Source organism: Dryas octopetala, chromosome 7 (assembly GCF_963921425.1).
Source record: "Dryas octopetala chromosome 7, drDryOcto1.1, whole genome shotgun sequence".
Classification (NCBI taxonomy): domain Eukaryota; kingdom Viridiplantae; phylum Streptophyta; class Magnoliopsida; order Rosales; family Rosaceae; genus Dryas; species Dryas octopetala.
Window position 1 is genome coordinate 16963123 of NC_141372.1, and position 7519 is coordinate 16970641.

The following is a 7519-nucleotide window of genomic DNA, read 5'->3' on the forward strand; positions in this document are numbered from 1 at the left end:
GTTTACATGTATTAAATTTCCACTATCTATTAGAACCCGTCACTAGTTGTTTGCATCCTTTGACTGGCCACCTTAGGGTAATTGCATCTAGTTTATTTGTTAGGTTTAGCTGTGAAATAGTCAAAGACACTAAACCACAAGTAACAAGGGAATAAGGGATTATTCTTGGTAGTGGGGTTGGGCGACCTCTATAAGGAAATAGTCAAAGCTTATATGTTGTGCATGTTTGACGTTTTCATAAAACTTAATGACTTCTGCATGGGTAATAGCTGCCTTAGCTTGAACTAGGGAACATGTAGGTTAACTGGCTAAGGAAGGCCCAAGAAGCTCTTAATTTATGCATTAGGAGAACAATTGCTAGAAAGTAACTAGCCAAACCTTTTTAGCAGTCAAACCTTAATATGTTGTGTTCAAATTAACTGTCATTAGCCTTGGATGGTTATTACATGCTTATCTGATTTGAAACTGAAAACTTAACATTGCAAGATAGAATAAAGGGTGTGTGCGTGTGGTGATGTGTGCGTGTTTTCCATCTTCCAAAACCCCCCATTTAGTTATTCTAGTGATTAATTGCATTGATTTGTTGTTTATTAACCATTCCCTGTGGGATCGACCTCGTGCTTGTACGCTTTGCTACTGATGCGATTCGTGCACTTGCGAGTATACTTAGAATGAGATAATTGTTTATTTTGTTCTAAGAAAACACATCAACACGTGTGTCACTTAAGCCCAAAGCCAAAGCCCTTGCCGCAAACCCCAAGTGCCTCCTAACCCTAGCTGCTGCCACAAGAAACCCTAGCCTTGCCTCTGTTGATGTGTTTTCTTAGAATAAAATAAACAATTACCTCATTCTAAGTTTACTCGCAAGTGCACGAATCGCATCAGTAGCAAAGCGTACAAGCACGAGGTCGATCCCACAGGGAATGGTTAATATACAACAAATCAGTACAAATAATCGCTAGAATAACTAAATGGGGGGTTTCGAAAGATGGAAACACACGCACACATCACCACACGCACACACACTTTATTCTATCTTGCAATGTTAATTTTCAGTTTCAAATCAGATAAGCATGCAATAACCATCCAAGGCTAATGACAGTTAATTTGAACACAACTTATTAAAGTTTGACAGCTAAAAAGGTTTGGCTAGTTACTTTCTCGCTATTGTTCTCCTAATGCATAAACTAAGAGCTTCTTGGGCCTTCCTTAGCTAGTTAACCTACATGTTCCCTAGTTCAAGCTAGGGCAGCTGTTACCCATGCAGGAGTCATTAAGTTTTATGAAAACGTCAAACATGCACAACATATAAGCTTTGACTATTTCCTTATAGAGGTCGCCCAACCCCACTACCAAGAATAATCCTTTATTCCCTTGTTACTTGTGGTTTAGTGTCTTTGACTATTTCACAGCTAAACCTAACGGATAAACTAGATGCAATTACCCTAAGGTGGCCAGTCAAAGGATGCAAACAACTAGTGACGGGGGTTCTAATAGATAGTGGAAATTTAATATGTGCAAACATCAAACTAACAGACCAAGAGACGGATAAACGATTTGTTAAAGCATACGAATCCATTAATCAACCTACAACTAACATGCAAGATAGAATAACTAACCTACATAATTAAAACTAATAAATAAAAGAAAACAGAAACTAACAAATAAATAAAATCCCAATTCATGATTGTTAACGGAAATCAGAAACGCAAACTGAACAAACTTAGAAACATAAACTAAACAATTAATTTAAAGTGCATAAACTAAATGGAATCAGAAACACGAAATTAAAGAAACTAAAAGCGTAAACAAAAGGAAATCAGCAACATGAATTAAAAGCAATAAAGAGATAACTAAATAAATTCAGATTGCAAAGATTAAATAACAACTAACTAAAATCAGAACCAAAGCTATAAAAGAAATGAAGAGACAAATTAAATAAAACCAGCAATTTAATTAAAAAGTTTCAGTAACATAATCCAACAATGAAAGAAGAAACTAGAACAAAAATCAGAAGAAGCAAGGGGAAGGGGCTGCGGCAAGACAAGGAAGGGAAAGCACCTTGCACAAGCAATTGGCTCACGGCTATGGTGAGCTAGGGCTTGCGACTTAGGGGTGTCCCTCCTTGCAGCCACGCCACTTCTCTTTCTCTCTTTACCTTCGGCTAGCTCTCCCTAGAACAATACTAAATTCTGAAATTAAAAGCTTAGAACAGAAAAATAAAACAAAGAGGAGAGGGTGATTTCGGCTGGAGTGTGGTTGAAAAAGTGAATGCCTAAAAGTCTGAATGGAGGGGGTTTAAATAGGAGAAGCTTCCCTTGAGAGGCAAGGAAAGCAAGTTGCGGCTGGCTAGGGTTTGGTCTCCTAGTGCCTTGCGGCTTCAGCTAGGGCCAGCTGATCAGGCCTTGCGTGTTGGGCTGCTTGGGTTTCGGCTTGAGTAGCTCACGCCTAGCCTAGCTAGGGTCCCTCCTTGGCGCATGGGCTGGTAGTCTTGGGCTTTGGGCTTGCATGTTGGGCTTCCATGTTGGGCTTCAGTAGCTTGCACAAGATGGGCTAGGGTTTCACTCCATGGGCTTCCATCTTGGGCTTGTCACCTTTGGGCTTGCGCATGGCCTCTTCCTTGCTAGGGTTTGCATGGCGTGCATGCGCATGCATGGGCTGCCATCTTCCTCCTTGCGTGTGGCTTTTGGGCTGCTAGGGTTTGGGCCCATGCATGTGCATGCATGGCCCACTTGGTTCGGCATCCCTAGGGCCCATGGGCCCTCCACTTTTGACTTCCCATTTTGCCCCTCATTTCTATTTGAATTCAAATTCATTTCTTCCCTCCATTCATTTCCATGGATTTCCACCACCTTCTGGAAGCTTCTGGAACCTTGAAAAACATTTCCTGGTGCAACTAGGATTTCTTGCAAATGAGAGATTCCTTATCCGTTTCGACTTCTCGTAATGACCATATTGCCCCTGGGGTCTCCTAGTGTCACTAGGACTCCTTTCCCTAGTTGGGTTAGGTTTCCTAGTTCAACCAGGATTTCCTGTTCGAATCAGGATTTCACATTTCTGGCTCCGCAATGATGGTTCTGGACTTGATGTTTCCTAGTGTGACTAGGAATCCTCATTTAACTAGGATTTCTGCACTTTTCCTGGTTTAACCAGGAAATGTCCCAAAATGGCTCCATTTGCTTCTTTTTCTCATTTCTGCTTCATTTGATCTGAAAACACAAAAACAAGACAAGAAACACAAAATAGCGAGTTCTAACACTCTAGGTTAAGGAATTAGTATCATAAAGTGATGCAAAATGCACACTCATCACACCCCCAAACTTAGATTTTGCTAGTCCTCGAGCAAATAAAGGAAAGAAAAGACTCAAGACTGACTCCAACATCCCAACAACTGAATTCATGCGCACAACCATTAATCACATAGGAAAGCAAGGCATATAAATTGTATTCTCCAAATTCTAATAACATTTCAAATAACACACCTCGCTCCTCTATTGTCATATAGGCCATCCTTGACACAAATCCAAGTATTTAGACAAACAAGACTAAAACAGTACATACATAATAGATTCAACTCCAATCCTCACTATGGCATACTCTCAATGATAAACACTCAAGAATTGGGTTGATATGTGCACTCAAAAGTATATGTGAGAGGAAATATGTAACAAAAGCAATTAGCTCACATATGTACATGAAATAAAGGCACATTAGAAAGAAATACTGATCTCATGAAAGGAATACAAATGCTTGAAATAGAATCAATAGCCATAGGCTCCCTTCTTAAATAGACTCCACATAAGTATAATACACACCCTTGAGATCAGCCAGGGCTTTAATAGGGTTATAATGAAGGCTTAGGCTAGGATAGGGTATTGAAATGAAAAGGAAACACAAAGGGCTAATTTCATGGAATTGCAAGCATCAATAGAACATTCTGAGGTACACTTTGCTTTTTTGCACTTCATAGCTTACTTTGAGCTCTTTTTGCTCACTTTTTTTTTTTTTTTTTTTTTTTCTTCTTCTTTTGAAACCGTCCCATCTCTTTTCTTGGATTTCTTTTCTTTTTCTTTCCTTTGGGTACGGCATACATACTTTTCTAACACATTTTTGTATAAGCTATGCATTTTCACTTCTTTTTCACCTCAATCAACATATAAACAACTTGCAACACCATAAAAAGGGTAAAACGGGTAAAAGGGGTGGTACACCCCCAAACTTAGGGTTTGGTATGGGGTAACAAAGAAAACGGCTTAAAAGGCTCAAAATGGGTAACTAAGGATAAAACATGTAATGGTTAGGCTTTCAGGCTATGGGGTACACAAACAGGGCCTAAATTCATTTCTCAAGAGTTATGCAAATACGGCATGCTTTGTGTACACAAGAAAAGAGTTCTAGCTCATTGATTCAAGATTATGCATATTCCAAGCAAATGACCAAATGAAAGACAATGAGATCAAAACAACGACTTATATGACAATGATAGAATTAGAGTGGCGCGCAACACTCAAGAATTGAAGAACAGGGCTCAAAAGCTCACTTAGGTCATGCAAGTCTACTCTATTATGCATATAATCATTAGTAATGCTAATCACAACCTAAATTCATATCAACAAGGCCAAATGACATAGAATTGCAAGATATGTTATGGAACACTATTAGAATGAAAAGAACACCAAATATACACACAATACTAAAATATGCTCATAACAATCATGCACACTCAAATCAATTAGTTGGGGACTCAAAACGACCTGAAGCAACCAAAATGACTCAAAAACTTTTTGTTTTTAAAACAATGTCGCACACTTCAAAAGAATCACATCCATCACTAAGGTGAATGAGATCTAATGAAAACGTGCATTTTGATGTGGGTTTTGACACCCTAAGTTTAAAAACAAAAGAAAAAGTTTTTTTTTTTTTCTATCCTAAAAACACCTAAAAACACTAAAAAACGAAATTTTTTTTTTTTTCTTTTTTTTTTTTTCTAAAAACACTCAAAAACACTTAAAACACTCTAAACACTTGTTTTAACCTAAAAACACTAACAAATGACAATTGCCCTTCCCCCCACACTTAAATGATACATTGCCCTCAATGTATATGAAATAAATGCAAGAATGATCAAATTAAGCGAAACGGGAAATTGCAAACATCCACAACCAAATAAACACACCAAAATGAAAAATTGTCTTATGAAGCGAAATAAAGAAACTGTTTACTTGCATACGCAAGCGTGGACACTCCAAGGGTAGGCGTGGCCTCCTTGGTCCTCAACGACTTCTCCTCCATTATTCGAAACAAAAACTTGGGTTGCCTCCCAATAAGCGCTTGTTTTTCTGTCTTCAGCCTGACATTGCCATCTCCTTTACTTGCGTCCTTCCCTCTTCCTCTTTCCATTGCTACTCTCGGCATTCCCTAGGATCGAACTGAGGAAGCTCTCCATCTCGGACTTCTCCTCTCCATAAAAAGTGACCTCCTCGTTTTCTGGCATCTCGGAAGTGAGCACATACAACTCTCGCTTGGCGTAGTGCCGAATTGTCATGGCGCTCTCCAATGCTTTGTACTCCATGTTAGAGGTGCACAAAAATGGTCTCCCAAGAATAATAGAGACATCGCCCGGAATTGTCGGCACATCTAGCACTATGAAATCAGAGGGGATTAGTAATTTACGACATTTAACCAAAACATCCACAAGCATACCACAAGCTTCTTGGGCTGAAGAGTTAGCGAAGCGAATGTTCACATCAGCTGGTTGCAAATCAGCCTCTTTGAACCCAAGCCTCTCGAACACAACCAGCGGCATGACATTGATAGCTGCACCACTGTCAATTAAGGCATTGGTGATCTTATGCTCCCCTATGCTGCATGATATGACCAACGAGCCCGGATCCTTCTTCTTGCTTGGAAAAGATGCAAAGAGATAACCACGAATCTCCCTAGGAACATTGTGACTATGCCCTTGCTTCTCAACCTTCTTCTCAATAGATTTCAACTCCCTCATGGTTGCTGGAAATTTGGTGATGTCGATGTCCGGAATGAGGGGAATCACACGTGTATCCTTATGCTCTTCAGTCATTTCTGGATCCTCCTCTTCCTCACTATCACTGATCTCAATTACTTCCTTCACCACCTTAGTTTTGACCATTCTAACTCTTTTTCTTGGAGTAGTCCTCAAAATAGCATTTACATGCTCCTCATTCTTCGGGTTGACGATGGGCTGACTTGGCAACTTCCCCTTCTCTCTCTGACCCAAAGTAGTGGCAATCTGACCCATTTGACTCTCCAAGTGTGCAATAGCCTTCGAATTGGCTTGCATCTGCTGCTCGGTACGGTTCATGAAGGCATTGGTGCTTTGGGCAAGGGAAGTGGTGCTTTGAGCAATCTGAGCAATCTTGTCCTCCAAACTAGACCTCTCGGCATTAGGGTGCACATACGGCTTGTTGGTGCTCCCACTAGCTTGCTGTCCATTATTGTTGCTCCACCTGAAATTAGGGTTGTTCTTCCATCCAGGGTTATAAGTGTTAGAAAATGGGTCATACGGCACCCTAGGATAGCTCCCAACCTGGTTCACTTGTTCCACGTCACCCCCTTGTCCTTGCGCACTCATCATCTTCTCTTGAGCCAAAGATAACTTCTGCACCATAGTCTTGATTTCCATAATCTGTCCCTCCATGGTGTTTGGCACATCAGCTACCTCATACAACCCTCTCTTTGGTCCTCCTCTTGCACGATTGGAATCCCATTGTTGAGAACTCAAAGAAAGCGACTCAAACAATTCTGTAGCCTCATCCTCCGTTTTTGACATAAACGCACCACCACATGCCGAATCCACCTTGGCTTGGTCTCTCTCCAATAATCCCTGATAAAAACAGCAAATCACATACCAAGGAGATAAGTTATGGTGTGGGCAGCTAGTAAGTAACTCATTGAATCTGTCCCAAGTCTCATGGAATGGTTCGTCCGCCTTCTGCACAAATCCAAGGATCTCCTTCCGAATCGAATTAGTCTTGGAAATGGAATAGAACTTGTTCAAAAACTTGCTCGAAAGATCATCCCATGTCGAAATGGAACCACTGGGCAGCGAATACAACCACCTCTTTGCCTTGTCCTTAAGCGCAAAAGGGAACATCCTCAAACGGTACTGATCAGCGTTCAGGCCCCTCAATTGTGCGGCTTCACAAACCCCGGAAAACTCCTTCAAAAAGTGGATCGGATCCTCCCCATTCAGCCCATGGTAGCTCGGCAACAAATGAATCTGACCACTCTTGATTTCGAAATCAGTGGCTATGGTGGCATACCGAATGCACGATGGTTGAGTGGGCAGCGAAGGTGCTGAAAAATGGCTCAGGGGCTGCGGCACTATCTCATTTGCTTCAGCCATGTCGACACTCTCAGTCTCTTCACTACTCGAATCTGATGCACTAGGTTGCGGGCTGACTTGTGATGCACCTAAAGCTTCGTTCTTGAGCCTCTCCAACCTTGCAACAAGATCAGGGTTCATAAACACACCTAATTA

General features: G+C 40.9%; 1 non-coding gene across 1 annotated transcript; it reads left to right on the top strand.

Moving 5' to 3' along the window:
• The first annotated feature begins 6896 nt into the window (after positions 1-6896).
• Positions 6897-7003, top strand: LOC147280145 (small nucleolar RNA R71). The gene has a single exon (XR_015123726.1). It is a non-coding gene; the product is annotated as a small nucleolar RNA R71 (small nucleolar RNA).
• Positions 7004-7519: the final 516 nt, after the last annotated feature.